Genomic DNA, 17,309 nt, shown 5'->3' with positions numbered 1-17,309 from the left:
TATTGGGAAAAGAAAAACACCCAAAACAAAAAACACATCCATCAGGAATATGTGTGGCGAGTAGTAACGCTGCTTTCGCTCCTCCCTCGGGGAGAGAGAGAGAGAGAGAGAGAGAGAGAGAGAGAGAGGCGCTGCATGGAATAAGAAACATAGACATCAATCCAACTTCCTGCTGTTCTGAGGCGGTACTCGAGGCTCTTGTTTGTAGTTTTTTGTCAGACAGTCGCCTAGCTGTCCTCATGTGTTCCACTTCTATTTCTGCATGTTGTTCTCAGCCACTTAAGTAAATGCGCCGAGATGAAAGAAGATGGAGGAGATTCCGCATTCGTCTCAAAAACTTGAGCTCTTCGGCAAAAACAAACTTTCTCTTCCACTTTCGTGTGTGTGTGTGCGCGTGTGCACATGTGTGTACGTGTGCATGTGTGTGTGTGTGTGTGTGTGTGTGTGTGTGTGTGTGTGTGTGTGTGTGTGTGTGTGTGTGTGTGTGTGTGTGTGTGTGTGAGAGAGAGACAGAGAGAGAGAGAGAGAGAGCCATGCCCCACTTTTGCATTGCTTTTCTTCCATGTAAAGCAGTGATTCTATTCAAATTGACCAAACGCAAATTTCCACTGAGGACATTACTATACACTATACAGTGTATGTGCCAAAAGTTATCAACCTTATATGTGTTTGCAATTAATGTGGAATTTGATCTCCATGACTCATGTATATGCTGCATTACATAAACATGAGAACCTATGAGTGGGTGGAGTATATGCCACACGTAATCCTGAATACAAGTTTAAGTTAACCATTTAAACACACAGCGTTCAGGGTGGTCGTCCGCTCTGAGCACACAGTTGTCAGCTGCATGTGTGTGCTTGTAGATCGGCCATTTCCAACAGAATAGGGATGCTTCCAAGGAAATTAGGACATTTCCTTTGTATTTTGGTAAGAGAGCAAAATAAAAAAGTAGTGTAGGCCTACATGCAGTATAACCCCAGTGACACATCGATCGCACAAAGTTCAGCTTTTCAAATTGAAAAGCCTTTCCCCAAAGTCCTCCTCCTCAACCTAAGCCCAGGTTATCGTGATTTAATTTCCTCAGCCCTCCCGGCTATTTTAATTAATGTGCTTTTCAAACTGTAAATAACAACGGCGATGTAATTAAATGCAACAGAGATCAAGAGAGAGCTTTTAGTTATTTATGTCACTCCCCCGAGGATTTCCAAGCTTCAAGGGAATAAATCATGAAGCTGACACTGTTAGAGCCACATTGATGGAAAAAAAGACAAAAAAAGTGCAAAGATGAGACATTTTCTATTTTGGGCAGAGAGCTTCATCCACTTAGGCTGATGCAAATATGATATACAGTACAGTACAGTATCAACAATAGCACCAAGAGTTTTTTTTTTTAAGTTTTTTTTATCTTGCCCCCATTATTTCTGATGAGATGTTTTCTCCTTATTAAGGAAGCACTTGATAAGTATACAGCTCCACTTTTAGAAAGGCAATAGATAAGGATTCAATTAACCTCGTTGCAAATTCATTTAGTTCTTAATTGACAAATGTCGTCAGTGTAAGAGCTACACGTGGCACATGGAAAGTATTGGTATAAAAATGTAGTTAAAGTACCAAAAGTAGAAAGTACTCAATATACAGAATTACCCATGCATTTCACAATTTCGAAATGTATACAAATTTGAAAATAGACGATCTACAAGGTCACAATGCGTCACATAGCAGCACATTGTGCACATTTTCAAATGGCCGCAATTCGTATAGGGCTGAAGTGGGTAATGTAAGTTTTGTAATAATAATCAAAATCTACAAAGTGGATCCCGGCTTCATCTCTCTCTCAACTAAGGGATCCTTGGCCTGGAAAACGTTGAAGACACCAGAGGAAATGCCAAAATGTGACTATAAACAGCAGGTGACATCCTCTGCATCCATAAACAAACCGGTACAGACAACAGATTGGTGTGATATGTCTGAAGATATTTGAGCATTCTGTGGCTCACTGGCAATTTGAAAGAATTAAGGTGGTTGCACACTGGGCGCGTTTTTTGGAAAACCGATGGTGAAAAGCCGCTAAACGCGCTCTGTGTGCAGGGACCTTAAATGTTGGATTTCACTTAAAGGACGACTTCACTGGTGTCACTGATGTCACTGGAAGACAGGTTTCTGAACTGGCCAAAGCCATCCTATCAGACAGTCACAGACCGAGTAGAAAATAATTGTGCTATTCTATCATGAACATTAGTGAGGACCAATTATATGAAGATAGGTTGAAAAGTGGTCCTTTGACAAAACATGCAACTTTATTGCATTTGTGATCATTTCAGTGGAATTAAGAGAAACACATTGCGATGGATTGAAAGGGAATGTAACATAGGAGCCATTTTTGTTTCTAGCCAAGATCATCCTCAGAGCTGAATTTACTGTAGTTATTAGTTATGGATGAGATAATTGTTGGTGTCACCGTGCAATTGATGGGTATAGGAGCAACTATGAATATCTGACTCAAATGTCAAAACGATTATTGTCTCCACCAGGCCGAAGGCATGGGGAGAGAGTATGTTTGTCTCCACCAGGCCGAAGGCATGGGGAGAGAGTATGTTTTGCACTCCGTCCGTGTGTGTGTCCGTCCGTCCTTCCTTCCGTCCGTCTGTGTACAGCTAATCTCCGGCACCGTTAACCCGGCCGATGCCAAACTTTGCACACACACTCCCTGGATGCCAACGATGAACCTCTGCCCCACATTTTCCAGAACGGCCTGTTATAGCGCCACCATGAGGCAGCTTTTCACATTTATTACCTAAAACTGCACCAATCTGCGTGAAACGTTGCATGCGCACTCCCTAGAGGCCAAGGACAAACCTTTGACCTGCATTTTCCGCATCTGCCTTTTATAGCGCCACCAGGAGGCCGACTTTTGTAAAACACATTTTTTGATATTACTCCTCCAGATTCTGTCCAAAAATCTCACAAATCGTTACACAGTATCTCTATGGTCATGTGCTCAAGTCGGATCTGTCTGATATTTCATATTCCATCCTAATTGCCTATAATTGGCTTTCACAGTTTGCAAGATTGCCCCGTTTTGAACAATAGCCTCAAATCATGAACGCAGCATGCAATTTACGTGAAATCTTTCACACATTTTCTTACTAGGCTGAGGAATATATCCCACCCTTTTCACATTGGCCTGTTATAGCGCCACCAACAGGTTGATTTTTGCAAAACACATTTTTGGAACAAAATGCCTCAAATCATCCAATTGCCATCAAAGGCGTATGAAGAAATGGCTACAGAAATACATGATCTCTGTAGTCATGTGATCAAGACGAGTCTGTTGGATTTCTCAGATTGTACACTGATTGGCTAACATTGCCTTCCAAAGTTTTCAGGAGTGGCCCGTTTTGTACAAAATGCTGCACATGTCCTGCTCATCCAGAATTCTATCCTCAGAGATGCTATGAGTGATCTGGCTCTCCTCAACAAAATGAAGAAAATTGTTGCAAAAACAAATTAAAAAAAACATCCTCCTAAACATTTTGCCAAACATCACACACACTCCTATCCTCCTGGTGGAGACCTGTGCCCGGAAGGGCACTTTTTCTAGTTTGCACTCCGTCCGTGTGTGTGTGTGCTTCCGTCCGTCTGTGGACAGCTAATCTCCGGCACCGTTAACCTGGTCGATGCCAAACTTTGCACACACACTCCCTGGATGCCAACGATGAACCTCTGCCCCACATTTTCCAGAACGGCCTGTTATAGCGCCACCATGAGGCAGCTTTTCACATGTTTTACCTAAAACTGCACCGATCTGCGTGAAACGTTGCATGCGCATTCCCTAGAGGCCAAGGACAAACCTTTGACCTGCATCTTCCGCATCTGCCTTTTATAGCGCCACCAGGAGGCCGACTTTTGTAAAACACATTTTTTGATATTACTCCTCCAGATTCTGTCCAAAAATCTCACAAATCGTTACACAGTATCTCTATGGTCATGTGCTCAAGTCGGATCTGTCCGATATTTCATATTCCATCCTAATTGGATATAATTGGCTTTCACAGTTTGCAAGATTGCCCTGTTTTGAACAAAAGCCTCAAATCATGACCGCAGCATGCAATTTACGTGAAATCTTTCACACATTTTCTTACTAGGCTGAGGAATATATCCCACCCTTTTCACATTGGCCTGTTATAGCGCCACCAACAGGTTGATTTTTGCAAAACACATTTTTGGAACAAAATGCCTCAAATCATCCAATTGCCTTCAAAGGCGTATGAAGAAATGGCACCCTTTTCACATTGGCCTATTATAGCGCCACCAGGAGGCCACAACCTGACCTGCCCTGGTGGAGACCTGTGCCCCGAGGGGCACTTTTTCTAGTTAATATTTGTTTCTCCCATGTTATATTTTCTGAACAGAAAAATGTCAACAGTCTGGCAAGTAAGCATGCCTTGGATGCCTTTGGGGAAAATACTATGTCGCTCTCCAAGGAGCACTGGGGTGACTTTCTCTAAATGAACTATAATAGTTCACCTTATCAAATGCAATGATATTTCACAAGGACCGCCAGTAGAACTGCAATGAAAAATAATAGCTTGTAGACCTCCTCTGTGTTGGCAGGGAGGGTGTAGCCGAATTTACTGTAAGGCTATTCAAAGCCCTTAGCTTTGGAAGGAGGGAGAGAGGGAGGGGAGAGAGAGAGAGAGAGAGAGAGAGAGAGAGAGACAGACAGACAGACAGACAGACAGACAGACAGACAGACAGACAGACAGACAGACAGACAGACAGACAGACAGACAGGCAGGCAGGCAGGCAGACAGGCAGGCAGGCAGGCAGGCACACAGACAGACAGACAGACAGACAGACAGACAGACAGACAGACAGACAGACAGACAGACAGACAGACAGACAGACAGACAGACACATCAATTGGAAAGGAATTGGGACCTCCGACTGGGTTTGTTCATTGCCTTCCGTCTTCACTGGCTCTGCTTTATACAATATTCACACAATCAGGGAGCATTGGATTTGAATCGCAGTGGGAACTTTTTTCTTTCTTCTTCCATCAGAAAGAGGAACAAAAAAAAGAAAAAGAAAGAAAAAAGGGTTGAACTCTAATACAATCTCCTAGTGTTCCTCTCCAACAAAGATCATTTAGTTTCTTTCTAGCCTCTGTCTACTTGTATGCCTTGGCAGCCCTGAACGGCTCGGCCTGCCAGTGGGGGAAGAAGTAATCAGATGTTTGCCTTAACGCCTCACTTCATGTAATTATTGATTTATGAATAAAATGTAAGTTTGTCCAATCTGTATGGTAGAGTATGTTAATACAATATAACTCATACAATCTGTATGGTAGAGTATGTTAATACAATATAACTCATACAATCTGTATGGTAGAGTATGTTAATACAATATAACTCATACAATCTGTATGGTAGAATATGTTAATACAATATAACTCATACAATCTGTATGGTAGAATATGTTAATACAATATAACTCATACAATCTGTATGGTAGAGTATGTTAATACAATATAACTCATACAATCTGTATGGTAGAGTATGTTAATACAATATAACTCATACAATCTGTATGGTAGAATATGTTAATACAATATAACTCATACAATCTGTATGGTAGAGTATGTTAATACAATATAACTCATACAATCTGTATGGTAGAGTATGTTAATACAATATAACTCATACAATCTGTATGGTAGAGTATGTTAATACAATATAACTCATACAATCTGTATGGTAGAGTATGTTAATACAATATAACTCATACAATCTGTATGGTAGAGTATGTTAATACAATATAACTCATACAATCTGTATGGTAGAGTATGTTAATACAATATAACTCATACAATCTGTATGGTAGAGTATGTTAATACAATATAACTCATACAATCTGTATGGTAGAGTATGTTAATACAATATAACTCATACAATCTGTATGGTAGAGTATGTTAATACAATATAACTCATACAATCTGTATGGTAGAGTATGTTAATACAATATAACTCATACAATCTGTATGGTAGAATATGTTAATACAATATAACTCATACAATCTGTATGGTAGAGTATGTTAATACAATATAACTCATACAATCTGTATGGTAGAATATGTTAATACAATATAACTCATACAATCAGGGTGGTTGTATTATGTCTTCCTGCTCTTCTTTTGGGGCATTTAGATCATGTCAAAGGTCATGTCTCACAGGATCTGACACAAACAAGATTAAATGTATCCCCTGAGCAAACAGGCGGGCTAAATGGGAACCAGGTTAAAATCCAGGGTATAAAGAGGAAAGTTACACAATAATGCTGCTTTAATAAAAAGCAGCATTAAGAGGTCCAGGTGTTTTTTTGTGCAAAAACTCCTTATTGGCTATTTCCCCTACCATAAGCCCTCAATGAATTGCATTTAATGGAATGGGAATTGAATGGGGCTATGGGGTGTTGTGCTAATTCGCTTATTTCCATCGAAATAAGTAAAGTGTGCCGCTTGGGATATTATTTACATTATGAAGAAAGGATATATACAAAAAAATTATAATTTTGAGCGATGGAAATAAGCAAATTAGCACAACACCCCATAGCCCCATTCAATTCCCATTCAATTCAATGCAATTAATTTAGGGCTTATGGTAGGGGAAATAGCCAATAAGGAGCTTTTGCACAAAATAACACCTGGACCTCTTTGGTGGGGACGTAACGACTACAAAGAAAGGTAAGAAAGCCTTTTAGTATGGAATTTTCCTTTAAGGCATGCATTCAAAATTACTTTACTTGAATACAACATATTGTCAGGCAGATGTACTTAAAATATTTAAAAAGTATTCATTATGTAGAACTTCCCATTTCCCTATTCTATTAAACAATTGCAAATGTCAACAGCAACGTGTTTTGTCTCTTGCACGAAGGCCTTTGTGGCTGTATTATGTTACCCTTCTAGTGCAGCACCTTATACTGAACTTGTTCTACGAACGATGGAGCTTACACAAGAAATAATGTAGTCTTTACAGCTGTAAAGACGTGGGTCAGTATCATGGTCAGTATCATGGTCAGTATCATGGTCAGTATCATGTCGGTAGATATTGGATGGAGCCCGCACACAACAGGTACAAGAAAGACGTTCTTTATTGAGAATTCTGACAACGTTTCGATCTATTTGATCTTCATCAGGTCATCATGACCTGATGAAAATCTTTAGCCCAGCACCCAGCCTGTCGATGTGCGTATTCTACGTCCGCTCCAGTATCATGTCGGTGTCATGGTCAGTATCATGCCGTTATCATTCACCTATTCATACACCAATGGCGGAGGAAACCACGCAAGGCACCAACCTCACCTGCACATCCGGAGCAATTAGGGGTTCAGTGTCTTGCTCAAGGACACTTCGACACGGCGGTATGACGAAATCTCTAAAAACTGAACAGGTTGCTCTCGACATACCAGGTTTCCACCCGACATTGACGGCATACAAGTGGGAATAGGCTTATTCTGCTGCATTTGGAGCATTGATTAAAGAGCTTGTGGAGGTACTGTATGACGCACAGTTTCTATTGCCGAGATAAGCCAGGGCACTTTGCTCATCACCGGCACAGGCTCCTTGTATCGTCTCCGGAAATGGAATACAATTGAAAAAAATAAAGGTTAAGAAGCCATCCTTCGCCTGCTCCATGCAGCTGCTCCTCAGAGGGTACTTAAATAAACACAGATGAATGTCACGATCCAGATGAAGAAATGTCACCCTGCAGCACACCTTGGCAAATGCCAAACAGGGGGACATTTATTCATTTCAAATTATAATTAATTACATTAATTCACATATGTTGAGGAACAAAGGCAAAGAGGCCACAGAAGCAAGAGACGAGAATATAGCTGCACTTTTGGACACCTGCCAACAGCTTGTGTGCTGATTCAGGAAAGTAGACATCTCTACAAGTACACCATAAAAATCACTTTTTTGTGATATTCTTCACCCCAAGACCCTAAAACACAGCCACTCAGCATGTCAAAGCCACGCTGCCGAGACGAATGTCTCCTGTAAGCTCGATGGGCCGCAGAACGGAGCTTGAGTTATAAGCACCATTGGACAAAGAGGAACCTGATGTACGATGCAGCACCTTGGACACAGAGGGACGTGTCTTATGAGTAATTCCACAAATGTCTTTTACATCAGTAGTTCTCAACCTTTTTCCGCGCCAAGGACCCACACATTGATAAGTATTTTGTGCCAGGGACCCCCAGAAGAGAAGATGTGTGTTATTTATTTTTAACAAATTAACTGCTTCTGATGGAAGGTTCTAGCTGCTTTATTATTGATATCAAACCGGATTGCTGATTTTTTATTTAATTTTTATTTTTTGCTTGGCCTTTCCTTCTTTAGCGATCCTAGACCAGATTGCGCAACCGCGCTGCCGTTCACCTCCCTTTATTCAGGCTGACTAAAAAGCTGAATAACTCGAAATCTACAGAGCTCTCCATCGTTTGGATAAAACGTGCAATGTTCGGAGGTCTTCTCCCTTCTGGCTCCAAAACTATGGAATGCACTTCCCATCACAGTCAGAACTGCAGCCTCACTCCCAATCTTCCGCCGTAGTCTGAAAACCCACCTCTTCAGACTCCACCATGGCCCGTAGCACTTGCCCTAGCCTAGCCCCTTAGATAGCACATTATGTAGACTTAGATAGTATTTTAAACAGACTTATAGCTTGTTACGTAGACAGCTCTAGAATTGCACTTTATGTAGTCATAGCACTTTATAGTACACATGTATAATATATTATATAGTATAGTATGTATAGTTTACATAGATACTCCACTGTTACGTTCTTAGTCTACGCATGATTCATGATAACTACTTTTTATATATGTGATGTATGCCATGCTTTTGTTATTGCTTAATGTAAGTCGCTCTGGATTAAGAGCGTCTGCTAAATGCCTAAATTGTAAATTGTAAATTGTCTTTGCTGATTATCCGGTGGTCTAGATGGGAACATTGGTGCTTTCTAGTGCAAGGATGGCTTCATTTTAGCTCGCTAGCATTGACGCTATTTATTAAGCATCTAAGATGGCCGCCCAAACAGGATGTGAATCCAGCGTGTGTTACACTACAAACGGCTCGGCAGTCTGCAGTTGGCTCTGCGTCCACCAGGTGGCAGCAGATGGGTTAAATGATGCGTGAAAAATAAATTAAATAAACTACAAAAATCAAACACTTTCAAGATGTTTTACATAAAAGAAAATAGCAGAGTTACATGCTGTGAGCTTGTATATTTTTTTTGCCAAGGTCTAAAATCCAAAATGACACACACAGCTGTTTTAATGGGTTAAGCACCTTGGACAGAGGAACCTGATATATGTATAATTCAGCACTCTGGACAGAGGACAACCAGTGTACAACCTAAAACCAATACAGCCACCTTTTTCAACTGTCGGACAGTAAATAAAGACAAAATAAAAACTAAGCTATAATGACTAAAACAATCAATTTGACTATAATATACTGACAATTTTGTCCAAAAAAATGTATGCCAGACTAAAATGTTATAGCGTGGAAACCAGACGAATCTGCCACAGGAAAGAAAATCCCTGGGCAGATTGGGTCTAGCACTTAAATTACATCTTGCTCACCCCAGAGTTGTGGGTGACCAATCAGAGCCCACTATTCAACATGAAAATGTGTTGCTGTGACGTTGGAATCTGTTTGTAACCGCCCCTTGGAAATCAATCTTCCACACCGAACTTCCAGACTAATATCTACGCAGTGATATTAGTCTGTATGGCCATGCCAGGGTAAAGATGTTAGGTAGAACTAGTGGACAAGATATCCAGTAAAACTAAAACAAGTCAAGTCATATTATTATGCTTCCAAAATCTGCCTACATCTACAAGCTCACAACGTGTCAGGCGAGTTGTGAGCTTGTAGATTGGCTCTTTTCAGCACACACCTAAGTATGAATTAGGCATTAGGACACCATCAAGGCCTGACATGAACTTTAGTTGACTAAATAAATGTGTAGTTGACTAAAATATAATATGTAGTCAACTGAAACTAGACTAAAACATTTCAGATGAATGAAATATGACAAACTAAATCAAACATGTCTGTCAAAATGAACCCTGAGATGAACCTGTGTGAACTTTGCTGTTGAGGATGCTTATGGTTGTAGCTATGCTGATTGCCAACCTAACCATCATTTCGGCATTTCCATATCTCCAATCACCAGCCCTGCACCAAACATCTTTTCTCCCCTCTCAAGGCATCCAAACAAACTCATCACGAGGGAAAGCAGGCACATATTGAGAAAGTGTTCCCACCCAGCTGCTGACGGCCAGCTGTTGCGAGTGTGGGTCGAGGAGGATGAGAGCACCATAACTGTTGATGTGCGCAGAATGCTGCTTGACCCCACCATTACACAACAGAGTCAAAAACAATGGCAGCTGTTCATGAATCATTTATATCACTACCTACATGGATGGTTATAGATGCAGGGGCTGGCTGGCTGTTTGGCATTGTGTCAGAAAAACGTTTAGACCCCCACATCCACCCACATAGTCAATTGAGTCGAGCACTTAAAGCCTCTATACTTGGTAAACTAATACCCTTCAAATAATTGCAATAATAATAGTATTACCCCACACACACACACACACACACACACACACACACGCACACGCACACGCACACGCACACACACACACCCCAAAAAACAAACTTTTACAAATATTCAACTATTATGACAGGCCCATGGGGTTTACAATGTGTGCAGGTATAGTGAAAAAGATCAGAATGTAGTAGAGGTGCCAAATTGAAAACGCTAGCAGCAAGGGTGACCAAAAAAATAATTATTTCACCCTAAAAATAATTGCAGCAAAAGTGACCTTAGTTGACTGGATTCCCAACGGCCCTATATTTAGTTGACCAGATTCCCCAAAGGCTCTAAAAAGCTTTGCCGAAAATAGCAGATCTGCAAGCACACAATGCATTGCGTTGTCATGCATTCATTGTGAGCTTGTAGATCAACTATTTTCCCATTACGGGATGCTAAGGTTCAAGTGGTTAATGAATTACAGACATAATTAAAGGAGCATTCAGTGATTTGAGTGATTTGGAAAACCACCCAGTCCGCCCAGGTAACAAAATGTGCACATGCACGCTCTACAGTGGGGGGAAGTGCAACAGGCCAACAGCATGTGCACCAAGGCCCGCCCCCAGTCGATCCTGATTGGAGGAAGGCCCCTCTCATCCTGATTGGATGAAGGCTTTGCCACCCGCCACCAAAACTGAAACTAGGGTTTTTTGACCCCAGGGGCTCACTGGGGACATAGAGGAACTCCTTATATGGTCAGCACACTCTATAGTAGGGAGGATTAACCAGAAAAAAAGAAAAATAAGTGATATTTGAATTAAGTAAAATCACTGAATATACCTTTAATCATAATCACAGACATGTTTTGTCTGTCAGGCAGGTTTGCACAGCCAGTAGAAGGCACTGAAACAAGTCTATTTACCTCGCATTGATTGTTGCACCAAACTACTTGTCAGAGTGGGAATTGAAGACCCCCCACCCCCACCTCTAAAAATGAGCTGACGCAGTATTGGCAATGTATAGATCAATGTGATAAATGTCCCTAGAAATCCCTTGAGGTGAACAACGAGAGGGAGGGCTGAGACAGAAATGGAGAGCGAGCAAGAAAAGAGATTGTAAAAGAAATAACAAGAGATGGAGGGAGAGAGAGAGAGGTGGGAATAGAGAGAGAGAGAGAGAGAGAGAGAGAGAGAGAGAGAGAGGGAGAGGGAGAGAGACAGAGAGGGAGAGGGAGAGGGAGAGGGAGAGGGAGAGGGAGAGAGAGGGAGAGGGAGAGGGAGAGGGAGAGAGAGGGAGAGGGAGAGAGGGAGAGGGAGAGGGAGAGAGACAGAGAGGGAGAGGGAGAGGGAGAGGGAGAGAGAGAGAGAGAGGGAGAGGGAGAGGGAGAGGGAGAGGGAGAGGGAGAGAGGGAGAGGGAGAGGGAGAGGGAGAGGGAGAGAGACAGAGAGGGAGAGGGAGAGGGAGAGGGAGAGGGAGAGGGAGAGGGAGAGAGAGAGAGAGAGAGAGAGAGAGAGAGAGGAGAGGGAGAGAGAGAGAGGTGGGAATAGAGAGAGAGAGAGAGAGAGAGAGAAAGAGAGAGACGGGGGCTTGTCAATGGCCATCAGGCAGATTACGAGGTTCTTTTCTGTTTGATTTTGATGAGGGGCTGAAATGAACTGCAGTGGGTCGTAGTTCACGACTCTCTTGCCGTGGGGATACAGCTTATAGAAGGATCGTACAAACACACACTTTGGTTCCCCATTAAAAAAACAATGGCACCCCGGGGACTGGCTGGAACAAATGGATGGTGCTGTTCCAATGAACCCACACTGCACAGGGAACAGGCACCATCCAACTAGAACACCATTTATGGATTTATTTTCCCCTCACATCTCATAGTTTTACCAACTACGTACAATATACTGATACAATGATATGCTATAACAATCAGAACCATAACATTGTATGTGTGAGTTATATTAAAGAACTAAAAGAAAGAAATGTACTGTACCTGCGTCAAAAGATACTGTATTGCAAAAATGCAAAAGGAAAACATAAAACTGTTGCTTTTGAAATTAAATTGCAATATTTGTATGTGATTTAAACTTGAAAATAATAATTCACTTCAATTGAACAATCATTAGATTCCTAATGAAAATGTTCAAACTCTGATTTTGTTTAAGTCCGTCAACGCAACGTTCCTTTCAATGTCTCCAACGAGTTAAGTATCAAAAAAGTAATCCCAAAAATCAAACCAAAAATTGTACATCTTTTTTCAGAAAGTAATCTATAAAGTCAGAAAATAAAAAGGCTCAAACAGGGAAAAAAGTGGGATATGATTCAGAGCTAAACCCTCAGAAAGGTTCATTGACCAAACTTTTCTTCTTCAGATCTCAAAGTTTTCCGGCCGCACTACTCTGTGGTTCATCAATTTCTGATTATGATTTAGTATTGGTTTTAAAAGAGTGTCTTTGACAAACCACTACCAAACACTCTTTAATGGAACCTAAAACCCTGGCCACCACACTTCCTGTACTTTTATAGCTATTCCTGGTACCTCACTGGAACAAGCTCCCACTATGATCAAACCTTGTCACACGTGTGTGTGTGTGTGTGTGTGTGTGTGGTGCATCTATCTATAAATGCACCATGTCTCTGTACGCCTGTCTGTACGCAAGTTTTTTTTTTCCTAGGCTGGTTTTGGTTTTTACGGCTTGTGATTGGTTGTCAGTGGAGTAGGGAGCGCTGGGCTGTGTTTTGGACCGCACATAAGTGGTTATATGCCTAAACCTAATCTTAACCTATAACCCTAACCCCCACCGCCGGCATAGTAAAACAAGCACTCCCTACCGCAGCCAGGCTAGGGAAAAAAAACGTGCTGTCTGTACGTACGTGTGTACGGCTGTAATCCACATAACTCAAGAACCGTTCGCCCCACCGACTTCAAATTCCACACGCGTTCCACACCCTCACAGGGAGTGCAGTGCCTGGTATTGAGTCGGCCGGACCTACGGTTGTCCAGAACCGCCACGGACGGACGGACGGACAGACAGACAGACAGACAGAGAGAGAGAGAGAGAGAGCCTATTTCACCAACACAATAACCAGACCAGTGCTGGGTACTGAAACCTGAACACATATATGTGTTTTTTTTTCCCACAGTACCTTTGGATAGCACTCAGATAGTCTCTCTCCTTGCTGCTGCTGCTTTTGTCGTAAAGACAAACATGGAGCTGGCAATAGGAAAAGCTCCATTTTCTGTCGGCACTTCCAATCTGTGAAGAGATGGAGGAAAAGGCCAGTGGACAGAGAGAGAGAGAGCAAGAAAAAGGTGTCAAGTTCGAGATACACCAGTGGTGTGAATTTGATTGCTGACACTTTCACAAGCGCCACTGTCACTCATGGCAGCAGAGATTGAGCAGGCTCTGCTGCGACGTTGTGTGTGAAGGGCTTTACAATGAAGCTTCCAAAAGACAAAACAGTGTCCACTGCCACAGGCACAAAGAGAAAACAGATCTAAAGAGTACCCCTCTCCAACAAATGAGAAGAGAAAGGCATGAAGTATAATGTAGCTTGTTGAAAATACCAGAGACAAGACACGACAGAGATACGTCTGGGACTAACATTGAGCAAAAACAGTCAATTTAGTGAGCTTGTAGATTGGCTATTTTCGACTAAGATATTTGGTGTTCCAAGTACAAAGCCTACTCCGGCCAAGCTTAAGTATAAGTTATGAGTATAATCAATGAAATAAGAAGGAATGTGAGGAATGCATTTTGTCTGAGAACCAGCAGACCCTACAAGTTAGTGAAACCTACACAGTTTCATATCAAGAGGGAAAAAACATACTTAAGAATTTACAGTAATCAATATAAACTGCCAGGTGTCTTAAACCCACTGACCTTGTGGTTAAAGTGTCCGCCCTGGGATTGTGAGGTTGGGGTTCAATCCCCGGGCAGAGTCGTACCAAAGACTCTAAAATGGTAGCAGTGCCTCCCTGCTTGGCAGTTGGCACTCAGCATCAAGTGTTGGATCCCTGCGACGTACAGTGCTAGTGGCAACATGTCCAGAGGGATGTAGGCCTACTTGTACATTTAAAGAGGGTCTCAGATGGATGTGTATTTAAAGACGGTATCGTCCTTGGTTCTAGTGATTGGTGGTTTTATTTGAAAGTGAAATATCCCTCACAAAGGTTGAAATGAAATCAAGCTGTCTCCTGCTACAGAGCCAGGAGATATAGGTGTGACCTATGACCTATGGGTCACATGACTCAGGAACTGCTGGTTCCCAAGGCTACTTCCTGTACTTCCTGTATACTAGCTCAGCGGCTCAGTGGCCTTGTGGTTAGACTGCCTTCCTCTGTGATGAGGAGGTCAGCGGGTTTATTCCCCAGCTGAGTCATAACAAAGACTATGAAAAATGGGACCCAGATTGCCTCCCTGCTTGGCAGTGTTAATGCCGTCGACTAAGACTATGACGGAAATGTTTCGTCAACTATACCCTTTTTCACTGATGAAAACTAAATAAAAACTAAATAAAAACAAAGCTATGTTGACTAAGACTAAAATTGTCAATTTCGTCAACAAATAAAATCAGAAAAAAATATATTATGGAGTGGAGAAGAGATTCAGTAGAATTAAGACAAGTCATCTAATGCTTGGATGTGTGTAGGTATCACTCTCCGAAAATAGCCTAAGCCGATCTACAATAGCAGATCTATCTAAAATATAGCAGAGGTAATTTGTTTCAGAGGCTTTGTTTCAGGCAGACCTGAACAGCTTATAAGATGTAAATTGGTACCAAAACTGGGGTCTGGTACCCCCTTTGGGGCACACAATCATAAATTGTCTTTTCGGTAATTGCTATTAATTATTGTCATATATAACAGTAATAATAACTAATATATGTTTTTCAAGAGAAAGTGAAACACATCAAGCCTGTAGGCTACTGTAGATAGGCCTATATGTGCTATTTTCACAATTTGTCATGAGGTGTATAGGGCTTAAGTAGTTAACATGTTTGAAAAAACAAGAGTGTGTGTATGTTTGTGTGTGTGTGTGTGTGTGTGTGTGTGTGTGTGTGTGTGTGTGTGTGTGTGTGTGTGTGTGTGTGTGTGTGCACGCGCGTATGCACATGGGGGGGGGGGGGGTGGACCTCTGGTGTAGGGGGGGGGGGTTGTGGACCTCTGTTGTAAGGGCATGTGAGTCCTCAGATGGGAGTTAGAGAGTAGATGATATTCATTAAAAGGACATCCTTTACTGTCTGGCCCTCCAGTGAGATTAATCCGTTGTGCTGGTCCAAGCAGCACAGGGCTGGGGGAGGCAGCAGGCCTCCCACTGTGATAGATTGTTTTTCATTAAACACTCTCATTAGGTTACCGTCGGAACGTTGTGCTGTTCAAGTATGATATTATAATACAAGGGCTCGTATTAGTTCCCTAAAACGTCTCAAAGTCTCATGTGTCAGAGAGAGTAGAGATGGTCTGCATGCACAGTAGTATATGTATATCATGCCTTTTAGGGGTGAAGCAGTTAATCGAACCGCTTACATCGAAGTTAACGGAACATATTGATTAATAATCAATCCCTAGTGTGGACATGCCATTATTGGCTAATAGCGAAATAGCAGATCTACAAGCTAAACATTTAGTTTTATTTGTTTAAAACTCATCAAATAATACAAAAATATAATAGAAGGAATAATCGCTAATAAAATAATCTATAATTGCAGCCCTAGTGCCTTTTTCCATGAGTATTGTAATACATTAAATTGAGCTGTTCATGCAGCACAGCGTAGGCAATGAGACTGTATTCTTACATTACCCTGCATTACATTTCATTAAATACATAAACAGTGTATACTTTTAGCTGGTCAATGTTGTATCAACGCTACGTGCCAAAGCCTGCCTCTGCATCCTGGCTAGACGACAGTTTGTTTATGAGTTTACGAGTACACTATATCATTTGTTTTGTATTTTGTTTTATTTTATTTTATGGTACTGTATTATTTACCTACCTACCTACAGTACCATACCTACCTACCTACCTACCTACAGTACCTTCCTACCTACCATACCTATCTAGTTTTCCATCCGACAGCGACCAAAAACATCCCCTGGCAGGGGGTTGTGCCGCTGCGGTGGCTCAATATATTAGCAGTCACAATGTCCTGAGTGTGAATCTGTTTTAATATTGCCTATGGCTTGGCCCACATCCCAAGGGCTGTAAATAATCTTATAGCTGTGTAAGCATTATTACAGTGTCTGTGTGTGTTTCTGACAAACCGTCATGCGCTCTACTTTATCAAGACACGGCAGGACCCGAGTATACAGGATGTCATTGTTGTAGTAGTGCAACTGTCATCTGGCTCGTGCTAGAACATCATGTTTTCTATATCTATTCTTGTTCATGTATCCTCTCTCTATCGGGCCCTAGTTCTGTATCAGTCATGATGACTCACATGTCTTAATACACTTTGGAACTCCGAAACATGTAGTGTCACACCACTGTGCTGTCATCTAGTTCTCTGAGAGATCGTGCACAAGAAGAGTTTTCTTTTTCTTTTAACACTTACCCTTGTAGAACTTCACAAGGAACCAACTAACTCTAAAAATAAAATAATTTTGTTAAACTAAAAATAAAATAAGACCTGCATCTGTCACTTGCACATTCCATATAAAGCATTTAATACCTATTCAATACTTTGTCTTCAACATGG

Source organism: Electrona antarctica (assembly GCF_951216825.1).
Source record: "Electrona antarctica genome assembly, chromosome: 13".
Taxonomy (NCBI): Eukaryota; Metazoa; Chordata; class Actinopteri; order Myctophiformes; family Myctophidae; genus Electrona; species Electrona antarctica.
Note: the sequence above shows the minus strand (reverse complement) of the source record.